A 20,536-nucleotide genomic window follows, 5' to 3' on the forward strand; every position below is an offset into this window, starting at 1 on the left:
AGAGATTCTGGAATAGTCTTGTTACAGGAGCAACAGTAGTAAAACATTGATTGATTATATAATTAGAAGACATTTTTCTAAAAAGAAAAGATAGGTCATGGCTGTCTGCAATAACAGAGGTCAGTGGTCAGAGGCTCCTACACTCCCTTCCTCTCCTGTATTCTCATGAATTCTGAATAGTAATATCTATATAATTTGTACTGTGGCTGGGGACCCATCAAAAGCCTGTGTTCTCCAGGTTGTGTAAACTGCTAATGAAAAATAGGAAGCCATAGCAGTTCTTCTGAGACTTCCCATTACCCTGATGCTTGTGCTAAGACCCAAAAATGGTTCTGCCTCGAATTTCATACTTCATGCAAAAATTGTGCCAGAGAAAAATTCATAGAATCACATTATAATAAGATAATTCAGGCTGGACAGGACTCTAGGGAATCCAACTATTAGCTCAAACCAGGGTTAGCTTTGCGATCAGACCATGTTGTCAGGGGGTTTATCCAGCTGGGTCTTGAAAACCTCCAAGCAGAGAAGATGGGCACAATTTTGGACAACCTGCTTCACTGCTTGACTGCCCTCATGGGGAAAAAGTTTCTCCCTTATAAGCAGTACGAACCTCTTCTGTTTCATTCTACACCTGCTGACTCTCATCTCACCACGCATTGCCATGAAGAGCCTGGCTTCATCTTCTCAGTAACCTCTCCACAGGTACCAAGGGACATTTTTCAGGTCCCCTCAAAGCCTTCACTTCCTCAGGGTGAACAAGACCAGCTCCCTCAGTGTGTCCTATACGGTATGTGCTCAAACTCCCAACCATCTTGATGCCCCTTCTTCTGCCATTTCAATATTATAAGGTCTCAAGAACAACATGCACGTAGTGGCCACTCCCTACAAATACTTCTTATGTAGCCAGCCAAGAGGAGAAACTCTAACTACACTTTTACACCAGCCAAATATTTCTCATGCACAAAAGAGGGAAGGACCTGCTGCATGTCCTTTCCTTCCAAGAATCGTCAGTAACTCCTATTCCCAGTATCAATGAGTCCTTCCCCAAAATCCTTCATTACAAGAATGGTGAACTTATTGTGTGGCACAGCCCTGTTCAGTTGTGTTTCCCTGCAAAACAAATAGCAAGCATGGAATCACAACTAAAGTCTTTGAGCAGGGAACAAAGCTGAGGAGATAAGCATGGGACTTGGAGGAGATTCACATTTTAAGCATTCTTCAGTTAAGGGCCTCATCACCCAATTTTGAAATCATCCTTGAAAATAAAAACTCCAGTATTGAATTCAAGAGAAATAAAAATCACATTTCTAGATCAAATCAAGTAATCCAAAATATCTCTCTGTTCAGAAGCAGCCAACTGCAGTGAGCACATGGCTAGAGATGCCACTGCCTTTCAGCAGAAGACACAAACTACAGAGGCTTTAAAAGGGTAAAATAGGGAACCTGTAAACTAAAAACATACAGATTTTCCTGACCTCCAAAATAAAATCTGATAAATATCCACATTCACTTAAATACATAAGATATGAGAGGAAACAAAGGACCCGAAACATCCCATGTCACAACAGGTGCTGACTACACTGTCCTGCCTCAATTCTGTTCATAAGAGTTCAACAGGTTCTGGTTTGAATATTTCAGCTGTTCCTTTGCTGTTGCCCGTTACACCTACAAAAACACTGCAAGCCTTGAAGCATGGTGTCAAACACTAGAGTTAGCTTATGGGGACAGTGGCTGGCAATTTGGAATCCAGAAGTGAGACCAGCTCAAGCTGTTCCGTTACTCCCCTCTCCAAAGGCTACAGTTGCTTCTGCCAGGGATAGCAGGGCTTCAGTGAACATTACAGCTGTGGCACAGATATTACCATCTGCACAACCACAGGTGGCTGCACAATTAGCCAACCACATTTCCAGCATTACAGACCCACCTTCCCATTGCCTCCTTTTCCAACGTACATCTGCTCACTGCTACAATTAACTAGAAACAAATCTGTTTCTTAGCTAAATATGTCAGTTTACTTGCACCTATCCCATTGTGCAAATACTTGTAGGATATTACCAATGGTGATGCCTCACCAATCATGAATCAGAAACCAGTACTACTTTAGAACCATCCTTCCTTCTGAAGGTTGAAGTCTGGGAAGTGTTTCTGTTAACAATCCTTATTAGCACTGGTTTGCAACGGGAAGATTAAAAAAATGACATAAAAAAGCATCAAAATATTTAGCCAACATGCAAAATAATCCACAGCAGAACTTTTCTATCCTGAAGATCAATGCAGTCACTTTCACTAGTTGTTTCTCGAGTTTTCTAAAACATTAGACTTAGGAGACAGAAAAGTCACATAGCCAAATCACTGTAGCAATAAAATTGTCTGCCTTCCCAACATTCCTGACATCTGATCCCACTTTAGATTATAAGAAAAACAGATGAAAGCCAGAGAGCAAAAACAAACCTTTCTTACTTTTTTCTTCTAAGTCTTCTTCAAAGCATAAAAGATGAAATTAACTTACAGGATGATAGAGTCATTATAAATCACAAATTGGCATGGTATTGTATGTGAAGGAATAGAATTGATTATCAGGATTAAAGCACTGGTGTTCTCAAGTAAGTCATGTTCTGCATGCAGAGATTTAGTATAAACTATGCTTTCAGACAGGATAAAAGAAAAAAAGATGTAATGCAATACAGTCACGTAACAAAGGATGTTACAGACAGGCTGGAGGCTCCACAGCTGCAGGAGCACAGTCTGTGCTGGGAAAGACATGCTGGTGGATGAATTTAGTTGTAAGAAATATCAAGATGACTGAAATGCTACTTACCTCAGTGGGATTCTGCGGAAAAAAACAACCAACCAACCAGCCAAAATACAACCAACCTAGACCGGTGGTGAGCACGTCAATGGGCAGGTTCAAAAAACTTGGTGTGATTCCATCCAAGCCCTAAGTGACCTTGGTCTCCATTCTCCCCCCTATAGCTGCAGTAACTGCATATCTTAAATCAGTCACATCATGTGGATACAGAGGAGAAAATGGAGTCCCAGGCTCAGCCATGATCTCTTCCTCTGCCTTTTCAATGGGACACCCCAGCTTCTCCTGTCCCCAGGGACCTACATCTGAGGGTTATGCAACTATACTTACCTTTCACGGAGAGAAAGATTGTAAGAATACACCCATGAACAACTGGAAATATTCCAGTCCTCTGGGGATAAGCATGCAAGCCATGGAGAGAGACAGATGGCTAGAAGAAAAGAACCCAGCAAGCTCCATTTCCTCGATCTGCAATGTCATGAATTTTATCTCCTCACAGAGGTGGGGAGGAAGTTACAAAGCTCTCAGTCCCAGTCTTTTACAATACACCCATAAATTCCTCAAACTGTGAAAAGCCATCCAAGAAGTTCTGAGAAGAAATCTGAAACTTTTTCTGCTGCAGAAAATGAAAGATTCTGCATATGAGCAGGTCTCATAAGTGTGATCAAACACCTCATTTGGTATAGGAGGAACAAATGCTTCAGGAGAAATCAAAACTTACTTGTAACACTACTGTTCTTGCTGTGTTCTAGCCTTACTTGGCCTGAAGACATGTTGTTGTTTTTTAATACAAACTGTTGCTCAAAAAACTTGTTTACTGAACAGTTTAGTTGTAATCAAATGAAGCAAGACAGAGGTAACTTTAAAGATCATGTGTTCAAATATTTACGATTATATTAGATACAGCTCGGACTAACAACACAATGTTCTTCTGCTTCCTTTATAGCCCTCAGTAGTCTCTTGTAACAGTAGCATCCAACCGTGCCAAGAATCTTTTGTAAGATCTCAGAGGTGAAAACTCAGATAACAAACCAAAGATCCCACGTTGCAAGCTCAGCTGCTAAAACCAAATCTGAACCCAAAAGTGGTACTAACATTGAAAAAAATTCTTTCAGGCTCTGGGACAAATTGCAGGACAGTAGTGTCTTTCACAGTGTGCTATTTAACTATGAAAGCTCTGCAGATCTGTCCTTCCTCTGCCCCATAAAAGCCACGCTGAATCCATCACTCCACCTGCAGATGAGAAATGATAAAGGCAAAGGAGAAGGCAAAGCTGTGCTTACTATCTGCCAGCACAAAACCATCCCTCTCAAACCAGAAGTATGAAAACCAGAGGGGATGAATACTCCCAAAGGAGGAGGTGGTGCCTGTCTTGTCTTTTTCCCTCCTAGAAGCAGCATGCATCATTTTGTGAATGAAATCAGAGAAAAGGCTTCTCATCATTACAGCTTCTTCCAGGGAAATTAGTAGCCCTGGGAGTGTCATTCTGCAAGAATATGAAAGCCAGAAATATGAGAATAACATAGTCCCAGCCTCAAAAGTACGCTGTTCTTATTGCGATAATGGGCTCCCCCAGAACTCACTGTCTGCCTACATTTACTGGCTAGTCCAGGTCAGCCCAAGAGGAATTAAATACACGGTTAGAAGGACTGAGCACTAGCAAGTCAACACCTGAATTTATCAGATTAGAGAACCAACCGAAAGATTGAATAACAGAGAAAGAATCAATTTTCAGTTCCCCAAAATGATGGGAGACAAACAGCAGCAACAAAAAAAAGTATTTTCTAGAAAAAGAACAAGGCAGAACAGAACTTAGCAAAAATATAAATAATGCATTTACTGACTGAGAGAATTTATCTTTATTCCTGATAGAAAAGGAATGGAAGTAAACACATGCATTGCTACATGGAATACACTGTTCAAGTAATACAGGACAGACCCACATCTTCTGCAGAGTCTGATAAAGGTTACATGGAAATGCTTGGAGTTTGGAGAATGGGCTTCCATTTTCTTGAAACAAGTTTGTAAACTGCTTGACACTTACTGCAATTTGTTGCATTTCAAGGGAGAAATTTCAGTTGTTTTTTCTTGGTAGCTTTTGCAAATATCCCAGGCGTTCTTGTTGAGAGGGAAGGATAGGATTCAATCAAAGAATTGAAGAATAACTACATTTTTCCTCAGAGAGGAACAGGAGTGGGGAACACAGAGATTAACAAGCTCCTTAGAACTCCTGGGAAAAAAATTTAACAGCCTGGCCCAGGTGTAGTGACAGAGACACCCTGCAAGCCCTGACATCCACCTAGAAAAAGGGATGAACACCAGAAGCAAGGAGTGTTGAACACCTTGCAAGAAGTGAGAGACATCTGCCTCTATCACTGCTCAGCTGCCTGATAACAAAAAACCACACAGGAGATGCAGCTACCCCAGCTGAGCTCACCTCTGCACTAAAGTTGAAACTGCTCTTTGACTGAGGATAGGGAAAGAAAAGAGTTGGGAGTTTTCACAATGGCTGATTATGAGCACTAGATAGGATTTCCTTGGAGTAAGCTCCACCACATAAAAGATGCTCCTCAGCATAATTTCTCCAGCATGCACTGACACTTGAGTGACAAAGACAACATACTTTGTGTTACCCCATACCATTCTGCTGGTGACAAATTTACCCTGGAATTTCATCCAAAATGCTAAATGGTGGCTTTTCTCTGGAGTCTAAGTGATTCTGTTTCACACTTTGCACCTCCTCATTCTGCTGATATTTGCCTGAACTACAAAAATACATACAGCAATAATATGTGTACAAATTCCTCTGGCAATTTACTAGCAGCCAGTCTATGACTATTCAGCTAGGTATTGCTTTTGCTTAACTCTCACAGTTTTCAGGGTCTTGGAGCCTGGTTGGATCCATCTTCCTAAGAAAAATTACTCTCTGGTAATAAATATAGCTCACAGGACGCTGGGCCTCCAAGGGAGGGGAGATGACCCCACTAGATGCCTTTGCTCGTATGGAGCTGGCAGTGATCACACAGAGAATGCTGGCCCAGATCTGTGAGCAAAAGATACAAAGAGTAAAACAAGTCTGTCCTCACGCTGGTTGTGGCCATTTGAAGCCCTTCCCACAGGCCTCCTGGGGATTCCTTTAAAACTGGGTATGAGGTGCTGTGTAATCAGGATCTCCAGTGTTAGATGAGAAATTGTAAAATATATCACAGAGCCAAAGAGAAAATGGCTGTTTCTTCCTCTTCCTTATGGCAGTTCCTCTTCCTAACTTCCACCAAAAAAAATATAAAAAAAAAAAAAGAGAGAGAGAGAAAAAAAGGGGCAAGAAACCTACAGCTGTTGAAACTGCTGTTTGCTTTAAACTGGGCATCACAAGCAGACTGGTTTGACTGAGCCATCTCAGTGCATCCTGTTTTCCAGTCCATTTTGCCAAGGGTAGGCCATGCCAACACCCCACACTGCAGCACTTAGCCTATGTGAGTAAACCCAGCTAGAACCAGCCCTGGCTCACACTTTCTCCTGCATAATTGTAAAACACCCACTCACCTGTGAACAGACACAGCAGCAGCTGGAGCAGATGCCAGTTAGAGCCCTCAAATTTCTAAGTAAATGCATTTCTTGTCTGCTATATTCTTTCAGAAGTAGTACAAATAGAAGTTCAAGGTTGAGAGCTAAACATCGTCTCCTTAGGTTCCACCTAGCACTTGCTCTGAATTGGATTTTATATGTTGTACAAAATTGGAGCAGGGGAAAAAAAAAAAGGAAGCCATCAGCAAAAAAGTCTTTCTCGACTAAATTCCATCCCCTTTGGGCTTTTTGTCTGCATGCGAAGCCATTCACTTCTGTGAAACACTGACAACCGTCTACTTTGCACCAGTTAATGGGCAGATTGAAATCCTCATGAACTGGAGAAGAATATGAAAAAAGGTGTTACTAAGCAGTGGGCTTAAATTCTTGATTAAATCACAACCAAATGCAAAAAAAGTCACTCAATGGAGCTACTATGTCACAGCCATAAGGTTTAGGTAACTCGTCCTGTGTTCCTCAGCAGAATACTGAGCAAGTGAAAGCTTAGGGACTGCCACAAAAGGTGGGCTTGAAACAGATGTGTTTGACAAATCATGGCCTGTGAAATGCAAGGGGTCATTCTAGATAATCAGAAAGGACTCTCTAGCATAGGAATATATTAATTTATGATAAAATTGCTCTTAGATTAGCCACAAGCCCCATCAGGTCATAGAGTATGCTGATAAACTTGACAAGTAATCAGGATATATGATTATTGGATAAGGTTCACAGTTATTAGAAATGAACCAAAGATGTTCATACTAGTAATTGAAGACTTGGCTTTATGACATCAGATAATTAAAGCATTATCCGTTTACCCTTTATGGCAGGTATTACCATTTCTTTTTCAAATGCTCCAAGCTACTAAATATGATGAGGAAATAATAATAAAAGAAAAAAAGCGATAATTCTATTGAGCCAAGTTTCATATATATAACTGATGTTCATTTCATTACCAGGGGCCAAACGTTCCTTGTTTCACTGACATGAATAGCCCCACTGATATAGTGCAAGTACAATGTAGGATACGGCTCCAGTTAGATACTTATGTGGTATTCTAAGCTTGTATTGTACTATTTTAAGTGGAAGATAAATCCTCAGGAAGTGAAAAATATTGATGTGGCCCTGTTACTCCATAGAACTAAAAAATTAAACATGATCCAATATTTTGAGTGCAGACACTTTAAAACAACAGCCATTACTAGAAAGCTTCACCAATATTTCTTAAAGAGTTTTTTTTAAAAACACTTGGAACATAAAGTATTTGTGGATAACTCTCATTTTTTGTTGGCTGAAAAACCTTGTAAAGTAGAACCACTCCTGGAAGCTTTTAAATGACACTAGGTATGGTAACCAGTGTCCTCTTTTGTGAGAACAGTAAAGGTCTGCAGCTGTTGTTGTTGCTCTTGTTAAAATCTGATCCAGTTTCCTTCAGGATAAAACAAGACAAACTACATAAAAGCAAGGAAAAAAAAGATTGATGCTGCATCTATCTCAGATAATGGCTCTTTCTTGTAGCTCACTTTTTTTTTCCCCATAAGTTTGAGCACAATACTCAGTTTTACAGGCCAATCTGATACTTTGCAGAATTGTTGTATCAGACCTGACAAAGCGTTGCTTGTACAGACTTAGAATGATCGTCCTGGCTGGCAGGTTCAGGCTTAAAAAAAAAAAAATAAAAAAAATAGAAGGGATTAGCAGAAGTGATGAAACAATACATGAGCAAGAAGGTGACAAGGGGAAATTCAAATCCTGTGTTCTGGCTGATATATGTTAACAGAAGTTTAAAGTCTGTGAACACAGCATATGAGGTTCAAACACAGCACCCTGGTGATGCCAAGGCTGTATGATCCCACTGCTGCACAGAAATTTCCCAAGGGAACATATTAACTCTGCACTGAAAATGAGAACTGAAATCAAATCAATCATTCAGGGTCATACAACAGAGACATCCTTCTCTAAACTAAGTGAAGAGCATGAGATTATGAGTTACTTCATCTATCTATATCTTGCAATTACCCTGTATTTGCTATGTGTCCCAGATCAGTGGAAAGCTAGCCTGAAGATGATCCATGTATATTATGGTGCCATTCTGAAAAATTTAATAATTACCTTTTCCTACGGGTGTTCTCTGAAGCTGCAAATAGCAGTGACTGAAAGAAATCGTAAAGTGTTCAGACTAGCAGGCACCTTCCAGAAATATCACAGTCCATGTTTTTTGTCTGATTAGGAAGAAATATTTTTGTGCTCGTGTCCTGATTTTCATTGCAGAATCCAAATGCACTATTCACATAGGCAGCCCTTATACTTGAAAAGGGATGTAGAAAAGCAGGAGCCTTAGACTTGTCCTGCATGTGGGCAAACTGAGTAAAACTTAATTTTCAGTGCTGGCTTTTTATTCCTTGATGTCTAAACTATCTGACTAAAATCAACAAGGTTTCAGAAATTCTGAGTTCTGACCTCTATCCCCACGTTTCAGTGGTAGCTTTCCAAGATGATCTCATTTAAAAAAGAAACATCGAAGCCTAATTCTGTAGTATCTGCAACAGTGTGGCTGCTCTCAGTGTTAGGAGCAGAGCTCAGCCAGCTCTTTAATAGCCAGAGCTTTGCCCTGTTAGTCATAGATTCATATTTATGCTCAACTCCATAACCATATCCCCAGAATTCTTGGTGCTATGCTGAGTTAGAATGGAAATAGACGCTTTTCCTGCTGTGTACAGAAGTAAATCAAAATGAAGCAATAAAATGAAAGCTTTATTACTGTCTAGCAAGGTTATTTTGTATTAAGAATTTAGTATATAAAACTGCAGTCACGTTGTATAAAATGTTTGGTATACTTTGATAAGAAGCCAGTGGTCATGGCTTTCTTAGACAATTTAATTTATTTTATACCGATTGCAGGACCTAAAAAAACCACAAATTCTTGGATTTGTATGCATAAAAAAACTATAATGAAAACTGTAAAAGTCCCTGTGAGCTCGCACAAAAAATCCAGCAACAGAATGAAGGAAAAGATGAGTAGCCATGAGCAAACCAACTGTATGGATACTGACAACATTGAAACTTGGCTAAACTTTACATTTGCACAGGAGCAATTGCCACTTGCAGAATTTCTTTAAGAAATTTAAGAAACAGTTTTGACTTTTTCTTTGGTTTTTTTAAAAAAGCAATTTTGCCTTGCATGAGCACAACTTGATGTCAGGTATTTGGAGAGGGTTTCCAGCTTAAGTCTCTCTCTCTCTCCAGTAAATAACACCTTCAACACTGACACACACACAGAGGTTGCTCGATCCAACTGCAGATCCAAGGGCAAAAGTGACTTGCCACCTCACCTGTAGTTCTGAGATTTCTACCTTTCTATACACATTTTTAAAAATCCACTGCTGAGATGTTTTGCAGGGAAGTCAAGAGACCTGCAGCATGTCTGGTGCACATGTTGTTTATGCAGCCATAAATCAGGAGTAACAGCACAGAAACAGTAGTGAACACAGGAGGGAGCGGGATCACACCTTAATTTAGCATCAGTCTATGGCAATGAGGATTTCTTCAGGACTTTCCATTGCATTTGTTATATTCATTTTTGTCATTTTGACATCAGAAAACACAAGAGGAATAAACTGAAGTAGCAAGGGGCTTTTGCCTTTATTATTTGAGGGATATAGCAGCTAGAAAAGCACCCTTATTCCTTAGGCTTATAAACACAGCACCCAGAGCAGCTTAGGAACCCGAAACACCCTGTTGCAGATTTGTCCTTCATTTTGACAGAGAGTAGTCACTCAGATCTTCAGACCTGTCCTTCAGTAAATGCCTCAGGCCCCTTATGAACACCTGGATTAAGTCACCTAAGTTCTGATGTCATGATGTTTTCAGAGATTTAACTCAAGCCAATACTCCAGAGAACAGCCTTGCCTCACTTTCCTATAGGCCCAGTTTCCTAGTTACCATCAAAGTAGATCCACCTTTTGGAAACATAGCACAGAAAACCAACTCCATTTTCCCTAGTAGCTTGGAGCTACTGAGCTATAGCAATGAGACACTTGTAAACAAGTCTTTGCTATGCCCCAGCTGGAGCAAATCATTGGCCCCAAAGGGGTCTCTTATCCCCAGCCTATTAAGCATTCCCAGTCAAGGATTTCTAAAGCTCTGCTGAAGCCATTAAACTATGCCAGAAAATTATTCTCTGAGCTGGAGAGGAAGAAAAACTAAATGGCTGGGACAGAATGATTCAAGACCATGCTCCAAAGGATAATGAATTCTTTACGAGAAGTAAAACAACTTCACAAGCAAGGTTCGTCCTGAGAGCCTTGGTAGCATTTCTCCTTCGAGAGCAGCAAGACCCAGCATGTGTCTGAGCACAGTATCAAACCTGAGTCTCTTAAAATCCAAAAGGCCTGTACAGGAAAACATTTAACAGTCCACTCTGCAAAGGTCTTGGGTTGTTTGTTCCCGGTAGCACTAGATGTAAAGATTAATGCAACTACTGAATCAGGCTACAGAAGACCTAAAGGAGAGAAACAAAGGGGACAGTTGATCAGAAAGCCTAGAGAGGCCATTGCTGGGTGACTTTGGATATCCCCAATTGGATTGTGGATGCCCTGGATTTTAAAGACCAATTTGTAGCTGCAGGAGTTTTGAGACTTTGTGGTGGGGGAAAAACAGTTTTCCCCCTGAAGTTATAAAATGGTAAACCCCCAGGGGGTGGTGACCCTTGAGGTTGAACCAATGAGTGCTTTTGCAAAATATAAATATATCATCCAGACCGGAAAAGAAGGGTAGTTGTTGTTGTAGTTGTAGTGGTTGGAGAGGTGGTCATGTTGTAGAGCCACGAGGAGAAGGGGCAGGAGCCCCCCTTGGGGGGCTCTGGCCCCCCCAGCCCCCGGCCAGGGGGCTACAGGGGCTTGGAACAGTGTTAGACTGGACTAAGTATCTGTAGCTGAGAAGCTAGGCGTTCTTCTCCTCCACTGTCAGCAGCAGCAGGAACAGCGTACGCAGAAACGGTGGCCAAGAGCCAGGAGATAAGAACTGAAGAAGCAGCAAACAAACATGCAGCCGAGCAGGAAGACACAGAGTTGTCCGAGAGAGAGAGCTAGCAGCAGAGAGAGAACTAAGCTCTACAGAGAGAGAGAGTTTGGGTAAGAACTGAAACAAAGTCCCTAAACCCCTCTGAGACCTCCTAGATAGGAGGAAGATGATGGACTTTTACTTAAGAAGAGTCTTAGAGTGCTACAGCACCGACAAGAGAGGAGCTGAGACGCTCAGGGCTTCCCGGAGCTAGACCGGGACAGCCAAAGGAATGCAGAGGAGGGCTTCGCCCCCCACTGCTGTTAAGAAGAGCACAGGAGCTCTGCAAGGGGGCTTGAATCCCCTGAAGATAGGGACCGTCATGAAGACTCCTGCGCTTCCTTGATATGACGTGGTGAAGTGACCTTTGTCCCGGTGAACACAGCCTACGGAAGAGAAGACCCTCGCTTGGAATCAAAGGGCCAAGAGGGTTTGGATACCCCCCTCGTGTGTACTGGCAGAGATCCAGCTACAGCTGCTGCATGAGAAGAAGAGATGCCTGCTGCCCTAGAGCCACTGCTGCTCTGAAAGTAGAAAGGATCTCTTCCTTCTTCCCTCCTGGACTTTTATTTGGAGAGAGAAGAGATTTGATCCATTGTAAATACTACTTTGTCATGGTGGAGATAGTTGAGATTGTGCGTGTAATGTATTGTAATATTTATTTTGTACAGTCATTGTAATATATATTCCCTTCCCCGTTTTGAGTCTCGTGTGGTGTCTGGAAAACCCATCTCACACTGGGCTGAGATGTGGGAGGGGGGTTTGAACTCGAGAATTGGATTTTGGAGCTCTCAAACCATGACAATTTTCAACAATGCCAAAGCATTGTTTAGTTACTCAACATGGCTTTTAAACTTCTAATGTCATTTATGATTCCAACCAGAAGAAATTTCTCCTGCAATCCTGCAGCTCCAGCACTTCCCAAATCTTTTTCCTTTATTTCCCAACCTGAAGCAACCTGTTAGAATGAATGGACCAAAGATCTGACCTTGCGAACCCATTCCAAGTGAAAATCACTCTATGAATTCAGAATATGTTCATTCAGATAATTTATTGGACTATACCACGACCTCATTTGATTGTTAAATGCTAATGAAAACCATTGTAGCACTCTTTTAGAAACAGAATTTTTATAGCAGTTAAAGAACATTGTTAATAACTGGTCTAAATGGGTTAATCTTCTCTCCAGCAGTTCAGCTACCAATTCAATAGGAGCAAGAAGCAGCCTAAAGTGAGTCAATGGCTAGGGAACAGACAGGAAGGTGGTTCTGCATGTCAGAACATCCAAGCTCTGTTTCTGTCTCCTCAAGCAGAAGTTTACACAGAAATTGTTAAATCTGTGTGCAAAGCTGCCATGGAGCTTCCACACTCCTTCCCTCTCTTTCTCTCTCCCACAGGTGTGGGATTAGCAGCATAGCTGCACAGTGACTTTTGATTCCACCCTTTACAGGGAAAAATAGTTTTAAAATGCTATATCTCTGCTCCTCCCCTTCTTCAGAAAAAAGTCTTATCAGATGCATACCCTGATGTACCTGGCCTCTAAAGGAAAGGATAACAGTGCAGGTCTAACTAATTGCCTGACAATGTTCCTATTTCTCTCTAAAGAAAATGTGAACATTAAAACTGCTATAAATAGAACTCCAGAGCAGAAATCCTTCAGGTTTACTGCAGAGACATCTAAACCACAATTCAGCAAGGTTTGGAAAGGAGACCAAAACATAGACACAGGCATGTCTGTGAGGTCAACAGGCCTCTAAGAACTCCAGTCCATATCACCCGCTACACTGGGATCCATAATGGCTGAGTAGAGTTCACACCTACGAGAGTTGTTCATTTCCCCTTAAGGAGGCTCTGAGCAATCTATAGCAAGGCAGGGAGCATCTCCTCTGCCTTCAGTACCTACACAGAAAAAGGGAGTGAGTTGAGAAAGCAATGCAACTCACCTTGTTCCTTAAAACCAAATTAGCTTCCCATTTCTTCCTAAAACAAATTAGGGACTATATCTTCCCATTAGGGCACTTTCACTGCTGTTAGCAGTGGTGTTTTTCGTCAAGGTCATGTTGCCCGCCTGTTCAGAGAAAATTTCCAGACCCTTCTCTGCTCTCCTGTTTCTAACCTCAAGCTACAAGAAACTAGTTGAGTTTAACAATGACTTATTTGTTTTTTCCCTGTGGTCCTTAGCACTTTATGTGAAGCTGAGTTCCCACTGTCAAAAGAGCCTTAATTGCCAGCCCACATCAGCAATTTCCTTGTGGTCCCACTGCTGCAGGCACTGGACTAATCACTACAGACCTTCACATAGGATTTGAGTCAGTTTATTTTTTTTTAAAGCACTTTTTTATTACTGCAAATCTTTAAATTACAAATCAGAAAAACACAATCCACCCTTCACATTGAGTCTGAAATTTCTGACATCTACAGGTTACTTCTCCAAAAGCCAAATTTCATGCTGGGAGAGCCTGTTTCTCTTTCTACTTTGCTTGCATAAATCCCAGACTATATGAATTCAGTTCAAGTTGTCTTTATGCTAGAGACTGGCATCAGTCCCATTTTCTCCAAGCTTGTGCAAAATTGAGAAGAGGGTTTGCCTATGGGAGCTCCCATACAGCCTTGCATGAGCATATGCTTTGGGGGATGGTCTGAAAACATATTTTCACTGACAACTTTGCTAGAACTTTGGAAGATAATGCTAGAAAGGTTCAGTTCTCTTTTCAACCCAACCCCAGTACATCTTAAAAGAGACCATGCAGTCCTCTGAAAACATCGCCCTGTTAGTTGTTATTCTTAGAGATTTTAAAAATGTCAAGGCATGCAAGAGCATTTTAGGCCCCGCATTGGTGGGGTTTTTTTCATTTTTCAAATTTTCCGTAAACACTTTCCACATAGTTTTTTGACATTGCTTTTTCCACATCTGCAAAAAGTGCAGGATGCTGAGTTGCATGTTTGCGGTCATTAGGGAACCAAAATTCACCATCAAAAGGGTTAGCTGGGCTACCAGGAAAATGCAAGATATTGGTCCTGGTAGCAGACATTCTCTGGTATGAACAGCACTTCTTTCTTGCTCACAGAGATGCTGGAAAGTCCAGTGGAGTTGATAACAACTTTTTCACAAACTCATATTTAACAAATCCAGTTTCAATAAAAACAATAATGTTGCATAGGTGGAACTCAGAACAAAAATAAAAAGTCATCTTTGCCCTTTATTAAGCATTGACTGTTGACAGCTGAGACCAAGGCGCTCCCTCTTCTTGCCTGTGGACCCTGCGACACTCCAGAGACACATTTTTTTCAACGCTGCCATTCAGGCTGCAGGTCTACTTCTGCTCATGTCACGGGATTTTTGCAGGAAGGCAAAGCTGCTCTTGTATCTGGGAGTAGCTGTGATATAAGTTTTCCTCTCCCTCATCAAAGAATTCAACATTTCAGCTGTATTTTTAATTTCTGCTGGTTCTGAGGTATTTCCACTGAGAAAAAGAAAAAATCATCCATATTTCAATGTATTTATCTTTTAAGGAACCTTCATATAGGAACAACCTAAAGGATCTTTTAAATTTCTCCACTACTGTGAGTAAAAGACAATTGGGCCAAGGATTTGGAGTAGGAAGCTGTCCTCAAAGCAGCTGTCCCAAGACAGAAACACAAAGGAAGACTCTTGTGATGCTTCAGAGAGTGCGGGGCCAGCCAGTCTCCACAGATCATCATCCTCCACTTTATCACCATTGCATTTAATGGATTATATCTGAATCCCTGTAGGAATCCAAACTATGTAGCTCAGGTTTCCATGATGAAGAATCAGGAAAAGTTGGGTTTTTTTAAAAATAAAAAACATATTTAAGTAGAAAACTAACATCCAGGTGCAAAAAATGCCTTTTAGTTCATTGCTATGAAATGATTGATGCAAAATCCCTAGATAGATGCTGAAATGCCAAACTCATCTCATCTGCTGCTGTCATTGGGCTAATTATAGTGGTTTCTGTAGTTAAGCAAATGACAGGGTTTCTATTATAAACCTAATTTTTAGAACTCATCAGTGAAAAAAAAGCTTTGCTTTGAACTAAAACTTACAAGTTAAAAAAAAGTCCATTATTTTGCAGACACAGAAAGCTTGTTTTATAGCAAGAGAAGCAAAAATATAGCTAATAATTTTGATTTCACTATTTTAAAATTAATAATAAGTTTCAAAATATCTCCTGCACTGGAATTGCATCTAATATTTTTATTATATATTTTGCTACATAACCTAAAAATCTATATTTCAATAAAAAAGACTGAATATATTTTAAAAGGTTTGAGTACAATAGCTGGGGGGGAAAAAACCAACAACATGCAATTCATTCTAGAAGAAGTAAAGCAATCATATTTCAAGGAAATGCTTAAGGTTACACAATGGACCTCTGAGGCATCCACTATTATTTTTCAGATTCTACGTTTAGACCACTTGAAAATATCTCCCTAAGTGTTATTCCCAGCATATTTACAAGTATTTTTCACAAGGCAATGTAATACAGATATGATAAATAGTCCTATCTGGCCATGCTTTTCAATATTGGTGTAATTTTCTGAAGTCAAACAGTGCCAGTCTAAAACACTGTTATCTAAATATATGTTGATGGCAGGGCCCTCTCAACAGAAAGGTCCAGGCTCAGAGAAATACGAGGCACAAACCCACTGCTTCTAAAAGGAGATTTTCTGCCCAAATGCTCCCTTACTGGATTTATACCCCTTTTCCTGTTTCATAAGCAACCAACAAGCAACATATATAGGATCATCTCTTACCAATCCCTTGTTCCATCTTGAGCTGAAATTTAGTTTTCATGGTGATGGGCACTGAATCAATGCACGTAATAATTTCTGCAAAGCATCAAGCAATTCAAGAAAACAACATAGGACTTCTTTTTAGTAAGAGTATATCTTTGAAGGAACTGGATTGCACAGTGAACGTTCACTAGTTTACAATTTCAGTCAGAAATATAAATATAAATATAAAGAGTAAAAATAGATGTCTTACTTGCTGTTCTTTTGTTGTACTTTACACTGAATTGTTGATTCTTTGTGAAAAAAACTCAAAGTGACTCCTCCAAAGAATACTCATTTGCACTATCAATCAGTCTGTTCCTGAAATTCAAACATCTAAAAGTCCCAGAAATGACATGACCCCAAAGCATTCCTCTAGCAGCCTCTACCCAATGAATTGGTGGCCCTTGCAAAGAGAGTAGCATTCTTAAAAGAGGTTAGTAAAATCTCTATAAGCTAAAATAACATTTTAAGTATCAGGGATTCATCTGAATACAAATATATTTTTTATTTGTAAAGATTTATCTGTATGTTTATCAGAAGTGTTTTGTGAAGGAAGATACACTGACTCTGGTGCGATTCCAATGATTTTGTTTACGTCTACAAATCCATGGTTATAAGTTCTAATAGTACAATATAGTGCTTATTTTTTTAAAATAACTGCATGAAGAGAAAACAGGACAAAAATGAGGGACTGGACTAACAGGCCATTCATCACAAAATTAAATATTCTGAAAATCAGAGTTTGTTTTTAATTGCAACACCAGCCCAGCATGATTGTGAATGTTATTTGTGCACTAAATTATTTAATAATTATGCAAAAAGCCCTGAAATTATGCAAGTTCAAAGCTATTTTTCTTTAACCTTTGTCCAGTATGTAAAGCAAGAAAAATACTTGTCTCTGTGCATTTTGTCATATTCCATGAAAACTGTAGGTTCTCTTTTGCATGCTAACATTAAAGTACTAAGCATGAACAGATATTATAAATAAACAGCCTGTGTTCATGTAATAAGTCTGGAACTTGCCTTTTCTTGGTGGCCAGTTGCCACTGCTTATTCCATTCTCTCTTTTCTTTTTTCTTCCTTTTTGTTTTCTTTAATTTGAGAACTCCAGGGATCTGCTTCCCATTATAAGCTGAAGAACCAAATCCTGAGTGACAGGTGTCTGTCCCACACTGAAGCAGATTGTGACAGAAATGTTTCTGCTTTTTTTAAGTTGTACTGAAAAAATCTGTTTTGTTTGAACTACTTCCTCTTCAACAAGCTCTGAGTGCATCTCCTCTGACTCTTTGTGATTTGCCAGAAGCAGGGATGTTTTGGCCAACAGCAGGTCCATCTACAACATCTGCAGAGCAACCAGGGAACTCAGAGGTCCTCTAGCTGGTTAAAGGTCCTCTGCATAAAGCTTACCAGTCAAAGCTCACGGGATAACTGCAGCTCAGGAAAGTTTCTGTTTAGATATAAGGTTAATCCTGATTTCAATAAAAAATTTGCTTTGAGAAAGTAAAACAATTCAGTGAAAACTTAAATTGAAATACTTATATGTAAGTCAATACTTATATTTAACTCAGTTTTCTTCTTGAGGTCTTTGTAAAATACATCCACTAGCAACATTCAAGTAAGAATTAAAAGGTATTTGTTTCGTTGAAACAAAATCCCTCAAGTAATTCAGCATTAAATATATATAAAATTTCCATTCCACTCCAAATTTCAGATTTGGTAGTTTTACAGCACTTTGCAGCAAGTTTTGAAACTGCACCCTTTCCAACAATATAGGAATTCTCATTTTTGCTCTAATCTACAATCCAGTTATATTTGCTAGGATGGAGAAAGGCAATGAGACAATACTTACTCCTGAAGAGAAGCATGTCCCAGCGGATTAAGAACAGACATTTAAAAACTGGATCCTACCCTAGGTGAGCCACAGGCCCAAAGGGTCCTATCTCTAGGACTCTTTCTGTCCTGTCTTTCTGTCTTGTAATTTCAAATCTTTTGACAATGATATAGCCAAAGATGAAGATATAACCAAATACACTGGAGATAAATCTGAGGATCTCTCTCTTGGGGGCTATTTTAGAGACATAAAATGGATCTTCTTTCCTCTTCAGTGGTGGTTACATTCTTGGTTACTAAATGCATTAATTAGAAACCACAGATCTTGACTCATTTTAGTTCATGTGACTGACTAACAGATTGGACACAAGATGGGTGGTGCCAATTCCAGCATATGAGCATTTGCAACCTGGATCCACTCCATTTCTGATTTAAGTAGATTTTTCGGTGATAAGAAATGAAGCTGCAACTTCTGTATCTTTGACTTTGTAACCATGGAAACCAGCACTAATTATATGTATCACTAAGTTTTAAATGTATTCAAATTTAACACATAACTCTGAAAACACTGAGGTTGTTTTTCTTTTTCTCTCTCACCTGAATATGCTATAGTTTGCCTTCTGGCTTATTTGGCTTATAAGCAGTTTCACTCATAAAAAGATAAAACTATGTAGGTGAAAATTACACTCATTTTCTTTTATATAACCAAGTGGTAAGAGCCATGTAAGTGTTTGATCACACACTTCCTATCACTGCTGTAATCAAATGTGAGCGGTTATATTTCATGTTAAGGAGGCGCTATTCCCAACAGTGAGAGAGAAAGCAGCAAAGTTCTGCCACAGACATTACGAAATACCAGCATCTCTGTGGAGGACCTCAGTGATGGCTCATGGAAACAGGAATACACAGGAAAGGAAACCAGGAAGAAAGAACCCCACAACTTTATCATTCTTCCTACTGCTGTACCATAACCCCTACAATAAATGGTGAAGGAAAAGTTCAACTATACCTTCATGGAAAACTGCATTCCCAAGACTTACAACTAACCATTTGGTTTAGTGAACTGCCAAATCCCTAACTATGTTTTCACTGTTTTATCAAATTCCATGACCAGTGCCTGAAGGATCCTGAATCTGCACATTCGTCATTTAGGCTATTAAATTATCAGAGACACATTCAACCACTTCATACTTTTTTCCCCAGCTAAACGGGCATCTGCCATAGTCAAAATGTGATGTAGAAGCACCAAGAAAAGAGATACTAAGGCTTTTAGACCAAAAGTGTTTCAGTTATCATCCCTCTTTTAATCCAAACCAAATGGCTGAGTATGGAAATGTAACTCTAGTACAAGAACTCCCTCCCTGGTGGTCTAGTGGTTAGGATGCGGCGCTCTCACCGCCGCTGCCCGGGTTTGATTCCCGGTCAGAGAACTTCTTCTGGTGGATGGAGCTTGTCAGCCCTGTAAGGCCATCCATCTAAGAGAAGGTCACTCTAAACAAACCTACGTCCTGAGGACCTCGCTGCCACCGTCCAAGCTCACTCGGCCCCCAGCAGATGAACCTTAGGATTAAAGGGTGGGCTCAGTTCAGCGCACACTGTGTCTCACCTAAAAAATCCACTGCGCAGGCTCGAAGGGTAAAGACCTTTCCCAAATCTTCATTCGCGAAGACTGGCCATGAATGAATACAAGAACTCCCAGGTGGATGACAATAATCCAGGCTTGTACCAGAGCTTCTGGGTATGACCCCACAAATGAGCTGAGCAGCGTCTGGGACTAATCCCGGGAAACGGAACGCAATCTTAGAAGTGTTAAATTATTATGTGTGTCCTCGGGATGGTTCTGGTCAGAACCAGTTGATGTTTTCCAAACAATTCCCAGACAACTCAAGAGCTGACACAAATCCAGGGCTTTTCCCAATGCATAGTTTGGATGTGCTTACTCTATTTTGGAGACCAAAGGCGTCTATTAGCATGGCCATGGGCCATTAGTACCAAAAAAACCCAGACCCACACATGATTTATTAGTATGAAAGGGACCTTTGAGGCAGATGTTTAATCCGAAGCCCCCATGTGCTCAGTCACGCAGAGAAACAGGTTCAATTCTCCATGACATCTGCCTGCTGGTCTCCATCTACATATCACAAAACTTTCTCACATTGGCATCAATCAAACTGAACTGAAGGAACCACAGTTCCTGAGAAGGTTGCGTCATCCTCCAGGGCTGTGTGTTCTCTGACCAATTTAAGTGTTCATTACCAGTCTGCTCAGGGAAAAAACCCTTACCCATCCCTATAGTAAGCCAGGGACAAGAGTTGTTTTGAGTATTTAGGGAAAGGGGATTAGTCTTCCTAGGATCCTTATCTAGTCCATACAGAGACACAGGTTACTCCAGAAGGTGATTCAAATGACTTGTTGAAATTCAGCTGCAGTAAAGGGCAATTCAGGGCCTTCTGTATAAAAAGAGCCAAAAGAGCAAAG

The sequence above is a fragment of the Pseudopipra pipra genome, chromosome 1, assembly GCF_036250125.1.
Source record: "Pseudopipra pipra isolate bDixPip1 chromosome 1, bDixPip1.hap1, whole genome shotgun sequence".
Lineage (NCBI taxonomy): Eukaryota > Metazoa > Chordata > Aves > Passeriformes > Pipridae > Pseudopipra > Pseudopipra pipra.